Source organism: Leptonychotes weddellii, chromosome 6 (genome assembly GCF_054177405.1).
Source record: "Leptonychotes weddellii isolate Sample4059 chromosome 6, ASM5417740v2, whole genome shotgun sequence".
In the NCBI taxonomy this organism is placed as follows: domain Eukaryota; kingdom Metazoa; phylum Chordata; class Mammalia; order Carnivora; family Phocidae; genus Leptonychotes; species Leptonychotes weddellii.
The window spans coordinates 27,118,022-27,131,208 of NC_138374.1; the positions used below are offsets into that span (position 1 = coordinate 27,118,022).

A 13,187-nucleotide genomic window follows, 5' to 3' on the forward strand; every position below is an offset into this window, starting at 1 on the left:
TCAATGCTAAAAAATGATTGTATTTTTATTTACTTGTGATGATCAATTGAAAATTTATAATGCTTAAGTGCCAGGACGCCTGGGTGGCTCAGTTGGGTAAGCCGCTGCCTTCGGCTCAGGTCATGATCCCAGGGTCCTGGAGTGGAGTCTTGCACCGGGCTCCCTGCTAAGCAGGGAGCTTGCTTCTCCCTCTGCCTGCCACACCTGCTGCTTGTGCTCTCTCTCTCTCTCTCTGAAAAATAAATAAAATCTTGAAAAATAAATAAATAAAATGTTTGTCATTTATAATATCAGCAAAATATGGAATACTTAGGCATAAATCCAACAACAATATGTCATATTTGAGATCTTTAGGCCAAAAACTACAAATCATTAATTAAAGAAATCAACAAGGAATGGAGAACTATATTGTGTTCATGTATTAGAAGGCACAATTTTCTTAAAATATCACTTCTTCTCAAACTGATGTATAAATTCAGTGCAATTCCAATCAAAATTCTAGTGGGCTCTTTGGTAGAAATTGACAAGCTGATTCTAAAATGTATGTAGAAAGGCAAAGGAACTAGAATAAACCAAAACAGTTTTGAAAAAGAACAAAGTTGGAGGACTCATACTATCTTAGAATTATTATAAAGCTGTAACAATCAACACAGCATGTTACTGGTGAAAAGGTAGACTGTAGGCCAGTGAAACAGACCAGAGTTCAGGTGACACAGCACAGAACTGCGGGTGTGGAGGGCAGGAAGGCATTCTCCTCACTTCTGAGGGAAAGTGGAACCATTCTGTGCCTTGAGAGGTGGCAGCTTTAGAAGCATCAAGAGCTAATCCCTCTGGCTTGGATCTCAGCATTTTTCCCAGTGAGCACTAGCCATGAATACTTGAAAAGTTTTTCAAGAAGCTTCTCAGATAATGGACATCAATGGCGGGGAAGGGGAGGGTGCAAAGCTAGTGTGGAAGATTAAGGAAGACGCTGCAATCTAACCCTAATTAATAGCCTGGTTTATGAGAGCATGTTGACCACCCACTGAAAACTCCTAGATGTGAACTGGGTGAGAATTTGGTTGGGGGCGGGGGGAGGGGGTGCTGGAAGTACTCTTTTAGTAATAGAGACAAGAACCCAGAAAATGTGACCTTTCCCATTTGTATGACCCCAGTAGCATGAAGAGCCTGGGAAACTTGGGTTATATTTACTTTTCTAGATTTCCCAAAGCAGCTACATTAAATAATAGGTGCTCAATAAACATCTGTGGAATGAACAAGTAAATGAATGATCTTATCTACATAAACAGATTCACTGGCTGATGTAATTCATATAATGATATAAATATAATTCATGAATTATGTGACTTACCTTGAGGGTAGGCACTGGGTCTTTATCTCTTTGCATCCTCACCAAGCATAGCAAAGTGTTCTCTGTACAAATATGACGGATCCCTGCCCGATATTAAGTACAAGATAACACCCCCCCTTGAATGAGACGCATTCACCTATTAGCTCGGGTTTACAAATCCCTGCCAAAGGCACAAGGCACTGCATCTTCACACCACCTCACCGCAGCAACAGTAATTCAGAGTGCTGGTGGGCAGGAGCTTATGCTCATTAATTGCTAATGAGGAGAGGAAATTATTTCCCCTAAGAAATTAAGTTTCTGCTGATATCTTGGTGGAATTCCTTCTCTCCCGCTTTGTTTACTAGCACTCAATGCTAAAAGGAGACATGGTTTATCTACATTTTTTTTCTGGCTAGTTCAGTCACACTTTAGAGGTCAAGCTGTCCTAAGAAAAGTGGTTTTCAGTTAATGGCTAGGAAATGAAGCTTTTCTTGTCCTTTCTGGGCCGTTTCCTTTGTGAACAAATTAACAACCTTGTAGCTGTTTAACTCTTCTTGAGCCGCTGGTGTGTCCAGAATGGTCCAGGATGAAAAATTATCCCTGCAACTCAAGATGTACTGTGAATTATGAAAGCCAGGACCAGCTCCAGGAAGAAGGAGAGGGTCTCTGGAATCAGCTCTGGGTCCCTTTTGCCTGCCCGGAGCCGGTTGACCAACTGGTCTCCTGGAAGATCTCAGACTTCAGGCTGATGTTCACAATGGCATAGATCTTGTGGTATTGAATAGATGGTGAAATTTCTGTCATGCAGGAAGATCCTGCCAGAATCTCGATGTTGGCCTGACCTCCTACCCCTGGCCCAGCATGGGGTAGGGCCCCTGAGAACAATAGTGAGGAACCCTTCCACCACCACCCCAACAATGCTCTCCTTAGGGACATGGAGGTCCTTGTAGAGCTCTACATAGGACAGAAAATATGGCAGGAAGGGATTGAAAATCCATTTGGGAATAACTGGGATGTCAAAGACTGTGATCCCCCCAAAACTCAGCTCATCATATGTGGAGGAGGCTCCTCATAACACAAGAGGATCCCCAGAGGGTTGAGCCCACCAGGCATGTCTGGGACTGTAAGGAAAAAGGCATCCACAGGCCTCTAGACTTTGTCAACGCAAACATTTTCCAACAGTATCGTCTAGAGAAGGGGTTCTCAAATGTTAGCAGGCATTAGAATTATCTGGAGGACATGTTGAAACACAGGTGTTAGGCCCCATCCCCAGAGTTTCTGGTCTGAGGTGACGCCTGATAACTGGCATTTCTAACAGGCTTCCAGCGGATGCTGATGCTGCTGGTCTAGGACCACGGTCCAAGAAATGCTGGGCTGAAGTGGGACATTTCCAGGCTGGCCTCTTGTTCTGTCTGCTGTTGTCTGAATAGGCCCATCGATCAGCCCTGCCTTCTGGTGGGGCTTTTCTTTCTCCCCTGCACCCCCCATCCTCACTCCTGGGGTGGCCTTTAATGCCAATGGTTCCTCACCTCACCTCACCTCCAGGACTCTGGCCCTGGTCTTTGGCTCAGCTCCTGCTTCATCCAGGGACTTCCCTTGACCTCTGTCCTGGCAGGTTCCCACCCCCACCCTCCCTGGCAGGCCAGGTCAGGGGAATTCTCCACCAAGACAGTTCCTTGCTGCCACCTCCTGGTTCCTGGAAGCTGAGCCTTGGTTACAGGAAAATTAACCCTTTGGGGTCTGTCAGTCCCAGCCTTGACCGATCTTACATTCTAGCCAGATCCAGAGAACAAATTCCTCACAAAGAACCTTGAAAATATTTGCAAAGTTCTAGATCAACAAACTCAGATGCAAGAGAATACAAGACTGTGTTTAGGTCACGTGTATCTCTCTTAAATCAATAGCTCTGCTCCTGAACTCACTGCCTCAATGAATCCCAGAGACAATTCACAAACGGTTGATCCGGGGCTAAGAGTGGCTCCTAACACAGGTCTTCAGTCTGGCTCTGCCCCCAAATTGGTCAACGATCTTCCCCAGGAGGCTAAGAAGAGGCGGGACCCCCTGGCTAGGGGAGATGCACAGGCTTCGAGGTCCCCAGGCTAGCCCATTGAAGCCTACTACCCTCATGTGCCACAAGAAACTGGGAGAAGCAGTGCAGTTACCGGAAAAATCCAGGAAAGCAGCTTGGAATAAGAAATGTTTTTTAATTTAACTTGTCTGGTATTGCCTGAGGACAAAGGTGTTCAATTACAGGCGGGTGAGAAGGTCAGCACAGACTTCTGGGAGCTTCTGAAGGGGCCTCGGAGGCTTCGGGGCTGTGGCACTGAGTCTTCATCCCGTCTCATTTCACCCAGAACTTATGACTTTAATTTACCTGAATAGAAGTGCGACCCGGCCCCACCAGAGTTAGCTGCTGGGACAGGGAAAGTGGGGGTTCGCAGGTGGCACTGGAGGGGAAAAGAGAGAAAATGGGAGGGGAGAGATTCTCAAGGGAACTAGAGAAGAGCTAGGACATGTGCTGAGAGCAGGAGGTGGGGAGAGAACGAACGAGAGGGGGTGAAGAGGGACGGGAGGCCCTGGAGGGAGTGGGGAGCTGATGATGGGGAGGATGCTGGTTGATGACCCCCCTCAGGCGAGGACTTCAATATGAGAAGTGGGGTAATGAGGTGCGAGCCTGTATCTGGGGGAGCGGGGCGAGCCTGTATCTGGGGGAGCGGGGCCGAAACAGGCTGGGGGCAGAGGTGCGTGTGAAGCTATTGGTATCAAATCAAATTGGATGCCCAAACATCTGTGGGAAGTCAGGGCCTTTGAGCTGGGGATCCCAAGGGCCGAGGTGGAAACGGGGGGAGCCTAAGTCAGGTTCTCTGCCTTTCAGCAGCTTGTGCGTTATTATGATCCTCTCTGTCCCCCGCCCAGAGCACCCCTTCCCAGCCCCCTACCCCCACCCCCCACCAAAGGTATGAATCTGTGAAGAGTTAAATACCAGCTCAAGAAAGCACCAGTGAAGATTAAGATTCCTACAGCCGGCTCTAATCAAACCCACCCTCACCCCTTGCCCCTCCTCAGAAAGCTTCAGTGCCCCCCACCTGCCGAGGTGAGGTGAGGCCGCACCTGGCTCTGGGGCGGCCTGGCCCACAGCTCTCTAAACACCCCACGAGTGACTAGGCACCCCACCTCCACCCCCAGGGCCCACCTCTAAGCCACACTGCCATCTCCATGTGGCACCTCCTGGCCCCCCACCCCACGCACATAGCCGTCCTCAGCCCTGAGCAACCGCCCCCTGCTCTTGCCCTCCATGCATCGGAGGGCATCCCCGCAGCCCTTGTCCATCTGCACCCGTCTCCGCAGGGCACAGAGTTCACAGGGCCAAGGGGATGTGCCCACTGGAGCCCCCATCCCACTTCCACATCTGAGCTCAAGGAGTTCCTGGGGCCCAAGAAGCCAAGCCTGCTTCCAGCCCTTCCTCCTGAGTGCAGACTGCACCTCCAGGCTGTGCGCACAGGCCCGGGGCAGCCAAGGGCAGCTGCTGTGTGGGTCTGGACAGAGCCTCCTGTGTGCAGAAGGTCAGCAGGAGGTCCCTTGCTGTGTGGGATGGGGCAGAGGGCGGGAGAGGAAGGAGGTGTGCCACACTGGGGCTCGGGGACAGGGGTGGATGCTTCCCATAATACCATATTTCACACACAACTCTAAGGAGTAGAAAGCTCTGGATTCAAATCTGACCTGCCAAGTCTTTCCAAAGGTATTATTTGTCAAGGCAGGAAGATAGACCATGCTTTATTTAACAATGAGTCAGTTTGATTTTTAACTCCTAGACATACGATATGAGACCCTCTTTGGCTCGTGCCCAGGCCCTGCCCATGTTGAGGTGGGCCTGTCCAACCCCAAATGTTATCAAGTAATGGCAATTTTTTCCGAAGCTTTCAGAGGAACAAGGGGGACAGTGACATGGCAGATCACAAAGCAAAACTTCCTAAAATTTCTCTTTAAGCAGCTCTGTCTTCCCCCAAACGTCCTCTCCCTCCTGCGGCCAGCGCATCTCTCTCTCTCCCCAGGAAGCACCTCCCAGCTAGCCTCTCCCCCGGCAGCCCACCCCTGCTAATCCTCCTCCTCACCTCCCCACCCCCTGAGACTTCTCAAAATCCCCTCAGCTCCCCCCCTCCCCTTGGAACAAAAGCCCTGCGCCTGGTTTAACAGCTCCTAGCAAAAGGTCCTGTGTCAAAATGGTCAGTTCCCCTCCCTGTGTCCTGCCTTCTGTCACCCCGGCCTACTGTCCATCGCCGCCACATCTGTGAGTCAGTTCCCACCAGGCTGGTGCACAACTGAGGACAGAAGAGTGTCTGCTTCAGCTCCGTGACTCCTCCAGGACCTGGTACTTTGAGAGCATTCATGTAAGCTTTTGTGGGAGAATTCATAGAGGAGCTGGGATCAGACTGAGGCCTAAAGGACAGGGAGAATATAAGAAATGAAGTCAGAAGAGGGAAGAAGGACAGGGAATGGGAGGAACAGCAGTGGATTCTCCATATCCTATGGGCAACAGTGAGCCACTGAGGATTCTTGAGCTAAGGCATGACAAGATCAACCTGCTCAGGATTCACTGAAGTCAGGGACAGCCAAGATGCGGGAAGAGAGGAGAGCAGTTTGGCCGTTGGATGTCAGAGGGCAGGGGTACAAAGGCAGGACAAATGGATGCAGGAGCCTGTACCCGGGGCTGGGCCCCCTGATTCCTAACTGCACAGTTTCCTCCATAACGAGTCTCCAAGGAGGTGGGGCCAGAATGAGCCTTGACGGCCGCGGAGGAGGAAAGCTTGCCCAGCAGCCATGGCACTGGGTACTCCAGCCAGCCCCCACCCCACCCCAGGGCGGGGAGTTGCTGGCAACATCCCAGGACACGGCTTTCTGCAGATCTCGGCCTTCCCATTTGGAAGGAAAGCACAGGCCCTGATTTGGGCGGGTTTGAGGAACACCTCATGGGGAAGAGACTCAGCTACTTCTCAACCTCTCAGCTCCTCACCCTGGTGGGGGGGTCAGATGGTGATGCTTATGCCCTGGGCCCTGGGGGCCTGGGGGAGGACACATGGGATAGCTGCTGACACCTGCCCAGGGCTCCATGGCTTCCAAGGCTTTATTCATGACCACCCCACTTTCCCATCTCTCCACTTAGTGAATTTGCAGAGTGGTGGGAGAGACAGACCCCCAAGCAGCCAACAGATGAGGCGTTATCGTAGCAGCAAGCAGGTTTATCCATCCTCCATGAAGCCTTCAATCCTCATTCTCCCCCCTATCCCCCTTCCCCACCCTCTGCCCACCATACCCGGAGCCCAGAGCCCAGAGCTAACTGTGCTTCTGCAGCAGTTCACCACTTGCTACTCTCTGCAGATAATGGGTGTGTGATTCTGGCCAAATCCCTTAACCTCTCTGTGCCCCAGTTTCATCATCTGTAAAGGAGGGTGATGAAAGGGTTGTCCACAGGGATTTTAAGAGAATTAAATGAGATGATACATAGAGCAACCGCACCGCACCTGCTCGCCGTTAGGATGATGCTGACAATGCCTCATCCCTTGGCTGATTGTGAGTCTGTCTCCCCCACCACCCTGCAAATTCCTTGAGGACAGGGATCACATCTGGCTTGTTTGTGTCCTCCCAACACCACCCGGCTCTAGCTCAAGCACCAGCACGAAGCGGGCCCATTTACTCCATCTGCAGCACACACTGAGCACTTGCCATGCACCAAGCCCTGTGATGGAATCTGGGTTTAGAGATAAATGAGAAGTTCCAGAGTCTCCCCAGAGTCGAGGCAGACACAGACCTGTGTATCAAGAGGTCCTTGGCTGCGGCTGTGAACACAGTCAGGCACGAAGGAGGAAGCAGGCAGTCTCCTTCAAGTCAAAGCTTATTGAGATGAACTGAATTGTCCCATTTGACCCCCACAACAATCGAATTTAAGAGTGAGGAGACGGCCACTCAGCGGAGAAAATCTCACCACTAGTAAGCCATAGGGCTGGGCCTGGGATCCAAGCCCCTCAATTTCAATAAGAGAGCCTCACCGTAACCCCCCTGGGAGATTTCTCCTTCCACTGCTCCCTAGCCTCAGCCCCTGCCCAGTGTCTTGTAGGTCAACGGACTTGGGGGCAACACATCCATTCATTCCCTGGGCTCTAGCTGGGGCCAGCCTCCAGGGTATTTTTAGTTCTGCGCAGTCAGGCCTGGGTGTGTGATTGGCAGCAGGCGGAGTCCTCCGTGTTGTTCCTGGCTCAGCATGAGAAGTGGCTGGGCATGGGGAGGGGGCCGAGGCATACCTGGCACCCCAGCCCACAGCTGCCTCACTGTCCCCATGGGTGGGGCTGGGCTGCTGCCGCTGACCCAAGGCTGGGAGCATTCTTTCCTGTTGATTCACGCCGGGAATGCTCTGGACCCTGTTGGGGCGGGGCGGGGGCACTGGAGGGACATCTGGGACATGAGTGGCCAGGGCGGACAGTAGTCCTCCAGCAGCCGGGTCAGTGTGACCTGGCTGTCCCCCAGGGGTCAGAAAGGTCCACCTTGCCATCCTAGCCCTTATCACATTCTGCCTTGTGCCTTGGGGTGGTCTTTGCTTACACGTCTGCCTCCACAACCAGACTGGAAAGGCCCCCTCCCACCCCCGCAGTGTCTAGAACTCCAGCATCCTGTCTAGCAAGGAGGAGAAAATCAATAAAGATTTGCTGAATGAGTGAGCCTTTGGAAGGACACTCAGGCAAGGTTGGGGAAGTAGGGGAACCAGGCTGTGCTGATCTGGACCTAGGGAGGAAGTTGGGAGGCTGGAATTCTCTGCCCATTTTACAGATGGGGGACACTGAGGCACCTGGAAGGACCAGGATTATGGGAAAGAATTTGGAGGAGAGGGGCTGGGATTCCTGCGCCTAGGAATTCAGCTAAGCTGATTGGGCCTCCCCTCTTTCAGCCTTTTCTACTTTTGTTTTATTCCATATTCCCCCACCCCCAACCCACCCTCTACACATACCCTCCCCCCATGGGCCTGTCAAGGTCCAGGACAGCCTCTTTCAACTGTGTAAGTTGTAGAGAAGGACTTAAGTTCTTCCATTTACTGTTTATTACTGGGGGAAGCAAGTCAGCCCTATCTCTTGGGGCTCAATGTTCCCAACTGTGCAATGGGCAGACCAGAGACCTCCCGCTCACAAGTACTCAATACATTTCAGGGACCAGGGCCATGGCGAGGGCCGCCTGTTACTCCAAAGAGAGCACACCTGCACCACACCCTCCCGACCTCATTTGAACTGAGCCCCCACTCTCCCGTCGCCGCCCCTGCCCCCAAGGGAGTCAGTCTGGTGGCCCCTATGATAGTGAGGGGGTCCCGTGGGAAGGATACTGCGCTCTGGGCCTCACTGAATGGCGGGGGGGTGGAGAGGGGGGGGTACTCTCGGGGGTGGGCAGGTCACCCGGTTTCGCAGAGAAGGACACTGCGCGTGGGACAGGGACTCCCGAGGCCACAGGCACCCCAGGCAAACGCAGCCCGCTGGCGCCGCGCCGCCGCCTCTCACGGGGACTCCGATCCTCCCACAGTCCCTCCCGCTGCAGCGCCAGTTTCCTCCTCGGGAACCAGCTGACCCCTGCCGGCCCCCCGCCGCCCCCGCACCTCGCGACCCCAGGACTTCCCGGGCAGGGCCGGAAGGCGGGTGGACGCGCGCTCCCGGGCCGGGGCTCAGGGCGGAGGGGCCGAGCGGGCCGGGCCGGGCTGGGCGCCCGCCTCGACCGGGTCCGCCCGGGGGCGGGGCCTGCGGGGCCTCCTCCGCGGGCGGCGGGGCGGCGGGGCGGCGGGACGGGGGGCGCCCGCGCGGGACGCAGCCGGATAAAAGGGCCCCAGGGTGCCCCGGGAGGCCCGTCAGCGCTGCTCGGCCGCAGCGTCCGGCCCCTGCCCGACCGTACCGTCCGTGCTCCAGCTGGTGAGCCCCCGCCTGGCCCCTGGCCACGGGTCTGTCTCTCGCTGTCCTGTCTGTCTGTCCCACTCTGGCTCTCTGTGGGGCAGCCAGCCTCTGAAGGCTCCTGAAGGCTGGGGGCTGGGAAGGATGGGGGTCCCATGGACAGATGGCCTAGCCTCCTAGTCGCTCACCAACCTGCTTCCAGTGGAAGTGACCAAATTAGGGAGCTTGGCCCAAAGCCCGCCCGGGGTGCCTGCGTGTCTTGTTTGTGAACACCCTGTGTGTAACCACTTCTCTGCCCTCACCGAGGGAGAAGCAAGGGAAGGGGCAAGGTGGGTTCAGATGTCACTCTTGTGACTTGGGGGACAGAGAGGCAGGGTGGAACCAGGCTCTCCAATTCAATAAATCAGAACCGATTATGCTGGGGAGTGGGGAGGCAGAGGACCGAGGGTGGGCAGAGGGCTTCAACCTCAGTGTTTCTTGGCCAGGTAGAGCTCAAAGCCATTTGCTGGCACTACTTCAGGTCACCATAATTAGTGGTCCCAGGGAGGGACCCCATCCCCCAAAGAGCTAGAGAGAAGGGGCTTCTTCAAGTGATCCAGAGGCTGATACCCACTAGGGCAGCACCCCCCACCTACCATGTTCTCTCCCGAATATCCTTGGGCATTTCCAGCCCTCTCTAGGGGGGCCAGGTCAGGCCAGGTGCCAGAATCCCCTGGTAGCACCTGAGCAGGTGCCTCTCTGCGTCAAGCTGGCAGGATCCTGGATCTGTCACTCGGTTGCACTCAGTGTTGGCACCAACCCCAGTGCCCTCACACCACGGCCGGGTCATCTATCAGCCAGCTGCAGGGTGGAATTTCATTCATCCCCCTGCCTCCCTTCCTCCTACCTTCCTCCTCCAGCGTCTGGCTCCCCCATGGCTGAGAGCCTGGCTTCTGGAACCAGGCTACCTGGCTTTGAATCCTGGCTGGGCAAGTTATTTAGCTTCTCTGGACCTCAGCTTCTCACCTATAAAGTAGAGATAAGTACTCCATAAATAGTTTTAAATGTATTATAATAATGAATTATTAACTACTCCCCCACCTTTCTTTCCCTACCCTGTCCCCTTCTCCCCGCTTGTGAAGAGAACTGCCACTTTTGAAGCTGTTTCCTTCTCTAAGGGAGGCTTCTCAGCCGGGTGGTCTTCCCCGTGCTGGGCACTGGCAGAATAGTTTTGGGGAGATGCTGTGGAGGCTGGGTGTGGAGACAGCGAGCAAACTGGGAGTGCTGAGGGTGGGGGGCGGCTGGGAGGGCTTAGTGGAGGGGGGAGCATGTAAGCTGGGTGTTGGAAGATCTGTAGGGATTTGCCAATCTGACATAGAGGGAAAGGGTACTCCAAGTAGATGCAGCAGTGAGAGAAGAGGTCGGGATGTGGAAGCAGAGAATGGATGGATATGTTTGGGGAATGGCGAGAAGGCAAGTTTGGGGTGAGCAGAAGCTACAGTGGGCCCTGCAGTGGCAGGCAGGCTGGGAAGAGGGGCCCTGCCCCCACTTCTGACTCTCAGTTCCTGCTGCCACCCCCCCCTCCCCAGGCAGCTCTCATGGGAGGGAGCTGCCCTCACCCAGATCCCAGGGTCCTGCACAGAAGGCCACCCCAGCCTCCAGGCAGGCCCGGGACTATGCACAGCCTCCAATGAGACCTCCAGGGTGCTGTGGGACATCAGCCCACCCCAGGGCCCATCACAGCTGTCATAGAGAGCAGGACCCCTAGTGCCACCCCCTCATTTTATAGCTGTTGCACCTGAGTCTCAGAGAGAGGAAAGCCCCTGACTCAAGTCACATAACGATTTGGTGGCAGAGCAAGGAGCCTCCTGACTCCTGGGGGATGGGGGCCAGGGTGGGGGGCGGGGTCATCTCTCAAGTCAGACTCAATGTGACCACTGGGTCCTAGCAGCTGGAGGGCCCTGAACCCAATCCTTTCTCCCTTGTCACCTGGGGATGGTCCCTACCCATGGTGACTTCAGTTTGCCTCAGTCCCTAGCAGTCCACCTCGTCCTTAGCGGGGCAGAGAGGAGGGAACGGCACGCCCCAAGCAGCAGAGCACACGCCGCTCCTGGTGACAGCCAGTCAGGAGCCCCCACAGGTTTCAGAGCGGAGAGTCACAGAAAGAAAACAGTGTTTAAGTCTGGAAAGGAAGTGCAGGAGGGATCACGGTGGGAAGAGACTTCGGCCCGCAACACCCGGCCCCAGGGCGGGGAACCCGGAGAACCTGGGCTCAGAGGGAAAGGAGGCAAATCCGGAGGCTGTCGCAAAGAAGGGTACCGGGGACTTGCTCTTGAGTTCAGATATGGCCTCCATTCCTTCTTTATCCAAGAGGGGCTGGGCCACCCCAGCCCAGGGGCTCCATAGTGGCTGTTAAGCTGCTGTCATGAGAGTTAACTGTCAGGGAGAGCTGAACTCTCAGGGTTCAGCGTGCATCCGTTCATCGAAGCTTCACAAGAATCCTATGAGGCCGGTGCTATTTAGTATCCCCGTTTCACAGAGGCGAAACTGTGGCACTGAGCTATGAAATCACCTGCCCAAGACTACCCAGACACTCAGTGTTGGAAGTGGAGTGAGAACTCAGGCAGTCTGACTCCCAGTCTGGACCCTTAAGCACGTTGCAATGCCTCTCGCCGCCGTGCAACCGCCGCTATTTCCTGGGGCCACCTACGGACCTTCCTGGCACTCTTCTGGGCACTGGGGGCACGACACAGAGTCGCCACCCCCGTGGAGCATCAGTCCTGAGCCCATCTAGTGTCCGTCTAGGAGCCCCTCCAGCCAGCCCTGGGCCCACCAAAGCCGGAGGATTGGTGGCCAGAGGGGGTGGGGCTGTGTGCAGGAAGGAATAGGACTGATTCCCAGCCAGGTACCATCTGTGGGAAAGGGGGCCCTGGGAGATCCTCCCTACTGAGACTGACCAGCTACACAGTCCCCCGGGGGCAGCAGTGGCCATGGAAGATGGGGTCTCCCCAGAACGAGCTCTCTTAAGACTCCAGCATGGAACAGGAAGTCAGGACCCAACTTTCTCCATCGTGTTCCAGGCCGATCTCAGCTCCTCACTGGCTGCAGAGCCAGGCAGTGGAGGACCTTCAGCACTGGGGGCTGCAGACCCTCTGGCAGCCCTCACCAGCATGACCTCTCCCCCCCATGCTTCTCCCCCACCCTGTTCCAAGACCAAGGCTGCTAAGGTGTGAGGGGGAGAACACCAGCCCTTAACTTCATCCCCCTCTAAGGACCCAAAGAGCAGCTGATGACAGCCTCCTGGAGACAGGAGCCCTCTCTCTGGTGTGTGCTCACTGCCTAAAACCCTCCCATGGCCCCTAGCCTCCTACAGGATGAAGAGCAAACCCTCCGCAGGTGCACAAGGCCCCAATTATCTGGCCCCAGCCCGTGCCTCCACTTTCGCCCCCCCTCATCCTCCTCCACTGCGGTACAGGGGAAAGAGAGGATACTTTCTGCCCCTGCACAGACTCGCCTCTTGCCTCCTTTACCCACCCCGTCCTCTCTCCATGGAATACCCCTTTGCCCACCCAGCAAGGCCCAGCTTAAGTAGTGCTTCTCAGAGCTTCAGGAGAGCAGGGCCTAGTGTTTGGTGTCCTCACTTCCGTGGCTTGGCACCTGGCCTAATAGTTGGCAGGAGGCAAGTATTCCAAACATGTTTGTTGAATCACGGGCCTAGATGGACTCCGAGCTTGAAGATAGCATAGACTATCTGAGCTGGAGGAGATATTAGACCATTTTTGGTTCAATTTCCTCACTTTAGAAATAAGGAGTTAGGATCTAGAGAGTTTAAGAGACTTGCCCAAGCCACACAGCAAATGAGGGGTGGAGGCCTAGACTCCCCTCAAATGACTTTTTTCACTCCCAGCGTTCCATGTGCCTCCTATGGGGAGGGTGGCCAGGGACATCTAAAGAAAGGCAAG

At 54.8% G+C, this 13,187-nt stretch overlaps 1 protein-coding gene and 1 long non-coding RNA gene across 3 annotated transcripts in view; one reads left to right on the forward strand and one right to left on the reverse strand.

The window, feature by feature from the left end:
- On the reverse strand, positions 1 to 11,275 carry LOC145722160 (uncharacterized). The gene is made up of 4 exons (XR_014146234.1): positions 11,232 to 11,275; positions 10,133 to 10,251; positions 1,352 to 1,434; positions 1 to 228 (listed from the first exon to the last, which is right to left on the reverse strand). It is a non-coding gene; the product is annotated as an uncharacterized LOC145722160 (long non-coding RNA).
- The window catches only part of LOXL4 (lysyl oxidase like 4), a 20,101-nt gene continuing 16,040 nt past the window's right edge, over positions 9,127 to 13,187 (forward strand). The window contains exon 1 of one of the 2 annotated variants that reach the window (XM_081823683.1): positions 9,127 to 9,267. The gene's annotated coding sequence lies outside the window, so the exon portion shown is untranslated. Of the gene's footprint in view, positions 9,268 to 10,236; positions 12,550 to 13,187 lie in introns of those variants that run through there. The other variant, XM_081823684.1, reaches the window with a different exon arrangement.